Raw genomic sequence first — 13074 nt, forward strand, 5'->3', positions numbered from 1 at the left:
TGGACTTCAGTGAGCATACTACTCAGTGCATACTCTTCAATGTTTTAAAGCCATCAACCATGTCTTATTAGTCTTCATCTTCTCAGGCAGAGGCCTTCTGGTGACCTTTTTTTGTTCTTGTGTGGTCACTTATAGCATCAGCTGACTAAAAATGTCTGGAAGATTGCCTCAATCATAATAAAGTCGCAAAGCCCCTTTGCCACCAGAATGGCCCCAAATCTGCCCTGAATAGTGGCTTCCAAGCCTGGCCTAGCCATTTACTTTAATTAGCTTTCAGTGGCCTAGGATGGTTGTTAAATATATTCTCCTCATATTTACGATGGCAAATATTTAATCGTTATCAATAACAGAGGTAGAAAGTGTCACTGGTTTAATTTGCTCTTATTTGGTTACAATTTCTATGTTTTTGATTATGACGTTTGATGTGATTATCACATTCCAATGTGATTTCCACCTTTTTCTTACTGATTTGCAACATACCTTTCTGAATTTATTTATTTTTATTTATTTGAGGTGGCGTTTCACTCTATCACTCAGGCTGGAATGCAGTGGCATGCTCATGGCCACCCCAGTGTTGACCTGCTGGGCTCCGGTGATCTTTCTGGCTCAGCCTTCCAAGTAGTTGGAACTATAGGTGCATGCTACAGTGTCCGGCTAATTTTGGATTTTATTGTAGAGATGAGGTCTCGCCAAGTTACCCTGGCTGGTCCTGAACCCGCAGGCTCAGGCAATCCACTCACTCACCCTGGCTTTTCAAAGTGCTGGGATGGATAGGCTGAGCCACTGAGCCCGGCCAACATACATTTTTTAAAAGAACAAAGTCAAAATTTTAATATTTCAGTTGGCTACTATTAGCCTGAAATTTTGTCAGTAGCTCATCTGATATAATGATGATGATAACAGGAGTTGTTATTCTTATTTTACAGATATGAAAGTGGGTTCGGACTGTTTAAAGGTACATCTCAGGCCACAGAACTAGTCAGTGTCATTTGCCCCCAGTGGTTGGACAACACATTCATTCACTCTGCAAAGTACAAATCTTGTGACACAGAGACACTAGGCAGCTGACAAACAGGGAATTCAACGAGGAGAGCAGGCAGAGACTGCAAGGCAACATTAGCTTTTGTGCAGAGAGTTAACCAATATTTAATTTCTGATTTCTATATTCTCAAAGCATTTAGAAGACAAGAACAGTAAAAGCACAAAATACTTCTGTTTCTCCAATTCCAACTCACTGCAATTTGTTCCTCTCTCTTATCCTTCATTACAATGTCTTATCACAGACACCATGGTTTCCATTTAGACAATTTGAAAAAGCTAAACAAGCTTGCTCTTAAACTTTCATTTAGACACGGCCATTATCTTTATGTGATAGCAGTTTTCACTTACAGTGAGACACATTTGTAAGCAAGCCACTCACATTTAGGAAAATGAGATATTTATTACGTTTAATTCTCTCTCTCTCTCTCTTTCTCTGTCTCTCTCAGACAGGCTTTTACTCTCACCTAGACTGGAGTGCGGTGGCATGGCATGTACCAGCTCACTGTAGCTTTGACCTCCTGGGCTCAGTCAATCCTCCTGCCTCAGCCTCCTGAGTAGCTGGTACTATAGGCGTGCACCACCATGTCCAGCTAATTAAAAAAAATTTTTTTTTTTTTTGTAGAGACAAGGTCTCACTATGTTACCCAGGCTGGTATTGAACTCCTGGGCTCAAATGATTCTCCTGCCTCGGCCTCCCAAAGTGCTGGGATTACAGGTAAGAGCCAACATGCCTGGCATGTTTAATTCTCAATGATTATGTAAACACAAAAAATACACTTCAGAGAGATCAACGTAAGTAATCCTCACCAAGTTCAAGTGGTAAACTTGGACTTATGCTCAGATTTATTAACCTGAAACCAGTTTGCATTCCAGTATGGAACAGCTCATTGCCATACTGTTCTCTAAGAAAGGAGATGAGGATACCTGGGTAAAACCCAGGTTTTGAGATAGATGCATGAAAGAGGGTGATAAAGTTAATTCCTAATGACTAATATCTTTTCTCAATTTTTTTTATTGTGGTCAAATCTATATGACATAATTTAACATCTTAACCGTTAAGTGTACAATTTAGTGGTATTAAAAAAATTCACAAACTGGGTGTGGTGGGTCATACCTACAATCCCAGCACTTTGGGAAGCTGAGCTGGGAGGATTGCTGGAGGCCAGGAGTTGGAGGCTGCAGTGAGAGGACCGCACCACTGCACTGCAGCCAGGTCAACATAGCGAGACCTTATCTCAAAAAAAAAAAAAAGAAATAATTGGGCATGATGACGCATGCCTATAGTCCCAGCTGTTCGGGAGGCTGAGGCAGGAAGATCACTTGAGCTCAGGAGTTTGAGGCTGCAGTGAGTTCGGATTACGCCATTGCACTCCAGACTAGGTGACAGAGCAAGATCCTGTCTCAAAAAATAAATACATTTAAAAAATGAAGTTCTTATGCTAATGATATGGGCAAAGGCTCCTAAAAATTAAAAAACAAACACAACATTTTTTCATGGATCTGTTGGCTGCTCGTATGTCTTCTTTTGAGAAGTGTCTATTCATATCTTTTGCCCACTTTGTAATGGGACTTTTCTATTCCAAATATTTGCCTCCACCCATAAGACCCAAGTTAACCTAATCAGCCCTTTGGGACCTTCACGACACAGACAGACCCCACCACTATGGCAGCAGTCATGCGACTAACCCATTCCTCTCTCTGCTCTCCATCCCCTGGCTCAGTACCTGTGCTTACCTGCCTCTTCATGATGACGTGGAGCAGACCACCACCCAATCACCTTAACGACCTTCCTCCATCAAAGGGAAGGATGAAAAGGACTCAACCATGAGCAGCCAGCAGCCATTGTCTTATTAGACTCTGGTGTGGCCATGCGCTCTTGGAGCTTTGGCCACTGTCATGTTTTCTGGCTTTGGTCCTCCTTCCCTACCTTGAGGAGGTAAATCTCCTCTCTCTCTCTCATTTACTTTCTACATAAACTATATTTTCTAATCTAACTTTTGTGCAATTCTTTGCATTTTTCTCGTGGCACTGGACTGTACACCAGACACCCACACCGCAGCAGGCCTGACCTAACATTCTGAAGGCCCTGCTGGGAGTGTGAACCAACACTAAGGGGTTGCTGTTTTTATTTATTGGTTTTTAAAAAATTGTTGTGGGCTGTCTCTGTGCCAAGGATCAGCCTGAGGTGCAAACCTAAGGTCTTCACAGGTCTTTTTTTCAGTCTGTACATTTTTCTGGGTGTGTATAGTTACTTTTTAATTTTCCCCATGTATGCATTTGCTTTTGAATGCTCCTGTCTTTAATGTCTGGCTCCCGAAAAGAAAAAGGCAAAAAACAAAACAAAACCAAACCAGAAAACTGGAAGGGAGTTACGCAGAACAAAACAAAACAAAACCAGCCGTTTAAGTTCCCTGCAGTCATTTCAGCCAGAGGAGGAGAAGCTTGCAACAACACAGCAAGGGGAAGTGCAGAAACAATGTCTGCGCCTCTGTGGTGGAAGCAGTGATCAAGATTAGAAGAGAGATCCCTGGTGTTTTGAGGACAGGGTGTTTTTTGTTCACCCTTACTCCTGCAAACTGTGTGTAGGCGGCTCCAGGAGCACGTGCATGCTGGCTCTGTCACAGGGCTGGCGGCGGGGGATTGGTACTCACTGTCCCCCAAGAGCTGAAACTGACCCACATGAACTGCAATTCACCATTCACGCCTTCCCTTAAAAAGCTGCAAGCCTTTAATAGACTCTGAAACCGTCCTATCAGACAGATTCTGCCAGGGCAATTGTTATTTGGGTGAGGAGACAGATTCATGTGCTTTCTACTCTGCGATCTTCCCAGAATCCTCTGTAACACACCTTTTAATGTTAGTAGTAAAAATCACTTAGTAAAAATAGTCTGTTCAAGTTAGTAGTTTGACTTTTATTACTTTTTATGGTTCTTTAGCATGGAGAATTTTTTTTTATCAATATATATATCAATATTTTTCTTTTGGTTTCTTCCTCTTGTTCTTAGAAAGTCCCTCCTCATATAAGGATCAGATACATCTTCACTTATATTTCTTCTAGTTCTTTTTTATATTATCTTAAAACTTAACCTTTTAATTCATTGAAAATGATTTAATATACAGTATTAACTACATTATTTTCTAAGTAATTTAATAGTTATTGTAGTACTTATAGTGAATAACCTCTCTCTGACCCCATCTTCTTCATATACTAAGTTTACAATAAGTCTTCACTTAATATCATCAAGTGGTTCTTGGATATTGTGATTTTTAAGTGAAATGACATATAACAAAACCATTTTTTTCCCTTCATTAACATTATAATGAAATGACATTGAACAAAATGATGTTATTTGAGGTCCTGCTATACGTCATTTGGCTGAAAGTCAGTTTCCAACAACCTATTAAAGACATTAAGTGAAAACTTGCTGTGTGTGTGTGTGTGTGTGTATGATATTATAATATATATATTATGATATACTGATAAGAAATGTCACATGTAATTCTGTGTCTAGGCTTTATTTTCTTCCATGAACTCTCCATTTTAAAATCAGTTTTGCATCATTTAAATTGTTATAATTTAGATTTTAATATCTAGAGGTTCAGGTCCATTATATTTTGTCTTGCTTTGTTGAAACTTTTCTTAATTAGTCATACTTATTTACTTATTTATTTTTAAAATGCTATCTTTTTATTGAAACCTACTATAGGTACATATTTTTCAGATGCATGTAATAATTTAATATTAAGAATATAATTTGTAAAGATCGAATCAGAGTAATTGGAATTTCCATGACCTCATACTCATTTATTTTTTCAAATAATCATTTGAAATCATTTTTAAAAATTTTAACGTCCGCCTCAAGTAGAATGAAATCATTTCTTTTAGTGTTGTAGGGAAGCTGAGGGCAGCATGCTTTTTGCTCCATATGTAGTTAGTCTGTTTGGTTTATTTTTTAGGTTTTCTGTTCTGCTAGAATGCTTACAGGAGGCATATTTTATGCCTGATATTTGAACTTTTACCAGAAATGTATCACTGATCACTGTTGGTTTCTGCATTAATTTGCCAGCATTTAGGGGAGCTGTTTTTTTTTTTTTTTTTTTTTTGGTCTTAAATCAGAAAGACCAGGATCTTTCTTCAACCTATGAGCATTTTCTTTAAAAACAACTTTGAATTTTTATCTCTTCCCAGTTACTCCAATCTCTGTTTCAAGAGTCTTTTAGAGCTCCATCCTCAGTTCTTGACATCTATCATCTCCTTTCTCATTTTTTTAATGCATTTTGTTTCTCACTCTGCAAGATGATGTCTCAGGTTTGTTCTCCACGTTTCTAAACCCATTCTCTCCACGATCATTTCTATTATTTATTATATCCAACGATTATTGTAATTATTAATAATTTTCGTTTCCTGGTAAACTTTTTCTTGTCTCCTTTAGCCACCTTATGGACTGGCTTTTACTTAAATACTTTCACCTCTCAATGTGTTTTTTGTATTTGCATTTTGTTACGTACTTTGGAGAACATAAAATATAATCTGGTCACTTACTCAAAGTCAAAATAATTCTTGACTTGTACAAACTCAAGAAACATATCTTTTGATAAATGTATCTCTTCTAAATCATAAAATCAGAGAGATACCTGCTGGCTGTTACAGAAAAACATGTTATTGTTGAAAAGTTAACACAGTTATAGATTTATAAGAAGGTTGCTTCTGATTATTCAGATTGTTTGGTTTCTATTGATAGTGCAAACTCTCAATGACTACTTTAGCAATGGTTGGTATATAAGACGTTTTTCTCAGTGTGACTCTGTCATTAATGATGTGTGTGAGGATACTGATAGGCTATGCCATGAGTCCAGAGTTAACTAAAAGTTTTGCCATAAAATCTCATTTGCATAAGAACTTAAACATGTGAACACTTCTATTTATAAATAACTTCACATACTTTTCAAATTCTGTTTCTCACAGAGGATATTTACAATATGAACCAGAGTGTCAATAACACTTTGGGAAATTTTGAAGCAATGCAATGGCAGCACACCATGTCAACTACACTTCATGACAATGAGTAAGGGAGTAAGGGGCGTGTGGAGTGTGCCAATTATTGTCTTTTTGTTTCTAAATAATTCCTCATTACTTTGCCATCGTAGTATCATGACGTTGAACTGTTTTTTGTTACAGTTAAATCTTAGCCTTTAGAGAAACCGATATAGTTTTGCTGTGCTTTTGACACATCAAATAGATACTAAAAGAAAGCAGGATTCTCCATGACTTCATATCCAAAATTATACCTAATATTAAACTTTTATTTTCAAAGTTATCGAATAAAAATGCTAGCAAATATTGTTTTCTATGGATACATATGATCATATCAAATTTGAAAGTTTAATGGTCATAGATCTGTTACCATATAATATACCGCTGCAAACCTCTATTTCATAGCTATAATTATTTTAGGATAATTGCCTTCCACTTCTGTGATTAGAACGTATATAACAAGTGTTTTATACATATGTGTATATATACATATACATATAAATACTTTTTCCAGTTGATGTGTATTGTGTATGTGTTTTCCACATACAGGAGACTATATGTAACTTACATGGCAGTTCTGAAGCACATGAGAAAACCACCCATCCACCTTAAAAGCTACCATAATACCCACATCGCTGCATCGAGTTACATGATTCTTCCCTTTGCCATTGTTGGTTTTTATTCCCTTGCTTTACATTTTATAGCTTTATCCAAATATTTTCTCCTAAGTGATGTCTTATTTAATGTGTCAGCTTTATAAAAGTAGCATCATGCTGTGTGTAATTTCCTGTGACTTAATTTTTTCATTTAACCTTATGCTTTTAAGACTCATTCAGGTTGTCACATGCGCTTTAGTTCATTCATTTTTAATTCTGTATAATACTTCATTGTGTGAACATACTACAATTTACTTATCCAGTCTTCCACTGATGGGTATTTGATTTGGGTGCAGATGTTTGCTATTACAAGCAATGTGGTTTTGAGATCCTTGTTTCTGCTTCCCAATACACAGGTGAAGAAATCTAGAGGTGGGTTGCTCCAGCTGAGACTGGAGGCCAACAGCAACCTTATCACCTGGTGCTTCAAAGAAATGCAGCTTCACTGACTTCACCCCAGGCCCCCTGAATCAGAATCTCCAGGGGTGGGACCCTGACACTGTGTGGCTCTCCAGGTGATTCTGATGCTCATTAAAGTTTAAGAAGCTCTGTTCTAGAGTATACACCTAAGAGTGGAATTGCTGTGTTATCTACAGGTGTATAAATATTCAACTTTGTAGGCTGATGCCCAGCTATTTCTCAAAGTAATTCCAACTTACCCTCCCTCCAGCAGTGTCTGTATGGTCTCCTGTTGATCCACATCTTGGCCAACACTCATTGCTTTTAGGCTTCTTAATTTTTGCCAATCTAGTGGGCGTAAATGTCTAGGTCTTTTTGTGTGTTGTTTAAGAAGTCTTTCCCTATATCTAGTTCATAAAGATATTCTATGTTTTCTTTTAAAACTTTTAAAGACTTTTTGTTTTATGGGGAGTCTTTAATCAACCTAGAATTGAGCTGGGGGTATTGTGTGAAGTAGGTGTATTTAACTTTATATGTTTTGTATATGGATAGTCAGTTACACTAGCATCATTTATGAAATAGTCTCTCTTTTCTTGGTGATCTGCAATGCCCTGTGTCCTAGATTAAACTTCCATATACTCATGAGTCTTTTTCTGGGCTCTCTGTTCTGCCCCACTTTTCTGTCCTGCACTGATACTACACTGCTCTAATTCCCAATGCTTTATATTATGTCTTGAGACCTGGAAGAGCAAGTTCTCCTATCTTATTTTTCAGAAATGACTTTGCTAACCTTGGGTATTTGCTCAGTCATAAGCATTTCAGCATCAGATTATCCAATATCTCAACAAAATTTGTTGGGACTTTGGAATTGAATTGTATTTATAACTCAAATGAGGAGAATTTACAATTTCATGATATCGAGTCTTCTTATCCATAAAAATGAAAGACATTGAAAAAGAACTCATTCCAGGGAGGAAATCTTCTTATCTGTCTTTCTCTCTCTTTTTGTTTTGTGGGTGAAAGTTCACAATCATGTAATTTTTTTCTATTAAGAAGTTATCCTAGATTGTTCATAATGAACATAAATCTCTCTCTCTCTCTTTTTTTTGTTATTTTCACAGTGTTTACAACATCTTCATCAGGAGAAAATAAATCTTTAATGAAGAAGAAAACACAAAAATCGTTTCACTTTGGGGAATTAAATCAGAAAACATTTTTTTGTTTTTTTTAGTTGGAGTCTCACTCGGTCGCCCAGACTGGAGTGCAGTGGCCGCTCCCGGCCACCGCAGCCTTGACCCGCTGGGCTCCGGCGATCCTTCCGCCTCAGCCTTCCTAGTAGCTGGAATTACAGGCGCACGCTACCACGCCCGGCTGATTTTTTGATTTATTGTAGAGATGAGGTCTCGCTGCCCAGACGGGTCTCGAACCTGCGGGCTCAGGCAATCCATTCACCTCAGCCTCACAAAGGCACGGGATTACAGGCTGAGCCACCGAGCCCGGCTCAGAAAACATTTTATATTTAGGAGTTCGCTATTAACTTTGTAGTAGTACGTATAGTAAGAAGAATACAAGACCCAGACTCGCCCTCGTGGCAGATTCACTAATTTTGCATTTCTAGAGAAAGTTCTTTCAAAGTGCTTCTGAATTTCTTTCCTCCCTGCCCATACTTCTGATATTCCATGAAAACAGTTTATGAGGAATCTCTTCCCTTTCACTTCCACAAGTGTCCATTGTTGAGCAAAAGCCTTCATTTTTCACCCCTACCTCCAATTCAAGGACAGTGTGCCCAGGTAAATGGTAAATGGACATGTTCATAATAAAAGCGTGCCCAGGTAAAGTGTGTGCCCAGGTAGCAGCGTGTGTGTCCCACAGACTACAAATGTTTGCCTTCCGTGTTTAAACAAATCTGCCCACAATCAGCTCATGTATATTGTTTAAGCACACTTTATTTGTAATAACGTTGTGTGTGCATGTGTATATGCAATAGGTTGATAACCATACATTTAGGAGAGTGGTTTCATTGGGTGGGGTGGGAGGAATCATGGGAATGGGTCAGTGAGGGAATCCTAGGTGGTTGGGAGTTCATAGTCATGTTTCAGTTTGGGGGTTGAGCAGTGGTTCACACGGCATGATTGTACTATCTTGCTTCAAAAGTAACACGGAGGCACAAATCATCATTTGTATGTGTCAAGGAATATATAAAAAGATAGTAAATTAAAAATTATCTATGATGTGTTTATCAGAGCTTCCTTTCAAAAGGTGGCATTATTGACCCAGCATAGGCTGCATGTCTTTGAGTTGTTCTACCTACAAAGAGATGGGCTCATGGTGATTTGCTCTTAGTTATCACCTCTTCCCTCAGGGCAGTGAAGGATTTGGGTTGGTTGATGGTTGATTAAAAGCCAAGGCCAATGTGGAATTTTCACCTTTACTTAGCTCCATGAGCCACTTTCTTATCCTTGCTCTCCACTCAGTTCCCTATCCTATCTATCCCACCTCTTTTTACAAACTCCATCTCCTTCTCCCTGTTCTTATCTCTTCTTCATTAAACTAGCTCTCAGCAGATTCAAATTCGATTTCCTCTCTCACCCTCCCTCTTTCCATCCCCCCTCTATTATTCCTTTCTTCCCTTTTTTCCTCCCTCCCTCTCTTTCTTTTTATTTTATTATGCATATGTGCCGTTGACATGATCGGAAATAAAATTAAACAAATGAATGATTCCTGCATATTTCTTAAGGCAATGACACCAAAGGCAGAAAAGTTATGTTTATGCATAGAACATACAGGAAGAAAAATAAAGACTACACATATATATCTAATAAAAACAACAAAGATGTTGCACAAAAGATGGAATATAATGGGAAGTTTTCAGACAATAAGAGTCACTAAGAAGGAAGGCAAACACAATGGCTTTTTATGTCAATAATAAAAAAAATCCAAAGGAAGGAATGCATTACAATTTTCAAGGGACAAAGAGAGACACAAACAGATATTCTTTAAATATATCAGACATGAGAAGAGGTTGAAGAAAAATAGTGTCCATTTATTGGTTGGAGAGGGAAAACTAATAGCAGATGACACTGAAAAGACAGAGGTTTTAAATCTTCTCTTTTTCCTTAGTATTTGTCAAAAAGTCAATTGCTGTCTGAAAGCTAGACAAAGCAATGTATGGAGTGAGTTGAACCAAAATAAATAGGAAAAGAGAAACTATCAGAGGGTTACAGATGTACGGAGCCAACAGCTGAACTGTGTGCTCCTTGAGGTCTAATTGGTCTATGCTACCAATTCCTACAGCCCAGTGCCTAGGAGTGTGTCTGGTCCACAGGAGGTGCTAGAATATAATTATGGAATGCCCGCCACGTTCAAAGCTCTTTGCTAGGCACTAGGGGTAGAGTGGTGAATACGACAAATACAGTTCTTATCATCATGAAGCTTCTAATCCAGCAAAAAAGACGGTCCTTTGGCTGGTGAGTCAGGCAATAAATTAATTTCGGTAGCGCCTACAGTCATAAAGGGTCGGGCAGGGCTCTGTGAGATCACATGACAGCAGGTGTGACCCCGTCCACGGGGCCAGGGAAGGAGTCTCTCTCGGAAGAAAAGAGGGGAGGGGACAGAAAGTATTTTGGATGAGAAGGAGCATGCTCAAAGGCTCTCAGATGGGAAGGAGCTTGGTGTGTTTGAGAATTTGGAGGTGGACCAATTTGGCTGGCGCTCCGCAGGTGAAGGGGAGAACGGACCAAGGTGCGGGGCCGGTTCACACAGACCTCAGGATTTCAGAGTCAACTTACAACAAACGAGAAGCCGCCGCAGAATTCTAAGAGAGAAAGTGACATTATTCAATTTACATCTAGCAAGTTGACTTTCACTGCTGTGTAGAAAATGGATTAGAGAAAACCACTTAAGAGGTTAGTTAAGGAGAAAGATGATGATAGTTTTGATTAAGGTGAGGAAGTTAAATTAGGGAGAAGAGGGATTTGAGAGATGTGTAGGAGATAACATCGACAGGGCTTGGTGATTGATTGAATGCAGGGACTGAGCATGAACCAGGATTCATGGCTTTTAAAATGCTCAGATCCTCAAGTCTGGAGGAAGAGATGGTGCTGGTATCACCGCACCCACAGCAGGACTTTCCTCTGTCCTCATCCCACCTCCTCCTAGCCCATCCCCAGCCCTCCAAAGCCGACTGGTGCCAAGTTCTGCCAGAGATAAACAAGCAGAGGATACACTAAAAGAAAAAAGAATCTAGCAGTGGAATTGCCATGCCTTGCAAATGTGCATGGCATGTCCCTGAAATGCGGTTTCGAAGTTTCCCTTATTGTTTTTACTGCACACCACTCCAGTGCACCCTTTGGAAATGCTTTGTCTTTATCCACGACTTCACTCGCTGCTTCTCGCATTTACTCTTTGCAATCATCTGGAGTGGGACAAGAGACCCTTGTTTCCGAGGCTGAGCTGTGGCCCTCCTTCAGCTGCACCCCTTTCCACGGGTCAAGGGGTCCACAGAGCCAAGGCCCATGGCCACCTTGAGCTTATGCCCCTTTCTAGACCCTGCTCTGAGTATGCAGGACCCCAGGAGTCTCTGCTCAGACAGTCCCTGGCTTGCCGTCAGGACCTGTGTGGCCTGGAACCTGGAGTCTGACTTCCTGAGAGCAGACCAGACCGTAGCTCTGGAGTGGGCGCCACCAGGCCAGAGAGGCGGCCAGGAGAACCTGCTTGGGGGGGGGGGTGTGATCAGGGCTTGGGGTTATAGACTGGGTTGTCTACACTGCATGCCCATGAGACCCTTGACGATCTACTACAGAGCTAGGAGTGAGAAGCGGGTCATTGGCTGTGGCCCTCAGCTCAGGGCAGCCCGGGGAGAGCTGTGAACGTGTTAGGTGATCCTTTCATATAACAAGCATTTTAGTGGTGTGCAAGGTGTCCTGTGTAGCCCAAAACAAACAAGACACCTTCCTGTCACCAAGGGACTCAGGACAAGGATACATGTAAACAACTCTGTGAAGTATGGCTTACTGAAGTGAGCCCCACGCGAGTAGGAAGCTGGGGATTCAGAAGATGAATCAATTCTTTTAATAACTGGGGGATTTGGGGACAGCTTCATGGAGAAAGGAAAGTGGAGAAGTAACTTGTTTAGATTTGAAATATATATTGAAATATGTTTACATATATATTCAAATCCTAGAAAGTTATTTATTGCCTTTTAACCTCAGTTTACACATAGGGGTTAAATGAGATATCTGGAAACATTCACCACAGTGCCTGATATACACAAGCATCTAAAAAATGCCTCTTTTTATTCCTTGAAAGTTTTCTGGGGCTTCATGAAAATATTCTACCATGTCCGCAGTGATGTTTCAAGTTGCCCTAAAAACATAACTGGTGTGTGAGTGTGTGTGTGTGTGTGTGTGTGTGTGTGTGTGTAAGGTTACAGATGGCTGAAAGGCAGTTCTTTGAGATCAGGGGTTATCTTTGCATTCCCAGTGCCAGAGATATTGGTATTCAACAAAGATTCTTTCATTGATTCAATGATCAAATTAAGAATCACCTCCTGACGCTGATGGGAGGGCTTCCAGGGTTGAATGAGAGTGAAATGACAACTTTGTAAGATGAGGGTCATGGTTTTTCTTGCTGCAGGTACCTGAGCTTGTTTAATATCAGTATTGTTCTGTTTCTGGGAAATAGACATGCTCTGAAGTGTGATGGCAAAATGGCCAATATTTTCCCTTCTTGGAGCCCCCGTGTGACTTCCAAAGTCGTAAAAGTCCAGTTAATTCCAGTAGGCACTGGCGCTACTCCAATAGCTATGCTTCATCTAGATATTTGACCTTGGAGAGCCGAGAAGAAATGAAGTGGAACGTCACCATTGGTGTTTGCACCAGATGTGGCAGGATGCCAGAGCTAACATGTAAGGGAGAGAATCCCGTGCTCCTACCTCCTCCACAG

General features: G+C 39.9%; 1 protein-coding gene across 1 annotated transcript in view; it reads right to left on the bottom strand.

Moving 5' to 3' along the window:
- HPSE2 (heparanase 2 (inactive)) overlaps positions 1-13074 on the bottom strand; it is a 651318-nt gene that overhangs the window by 29643 nt on the left and 608601 nt on the right. The window lies entirely within an intron of this gene.

Source organism: Carlito syrichta, unplaced genomic scaffold (assembly GCF_000164805.1).
Source record: "Carlito syrichta isolate Samal-C Ts95f unplaced genomic scaffold, Tarsius_syrichta-2.0.1 Scaffold316221, whole genome shotgun sequence".
In the NCBI taxonomy this organism is placed as follows: Eukaryota; Metazoa; Chordata; class Mammalia; order Primates; family Tarsiidae; genus Carlito; species Carlito syrichta.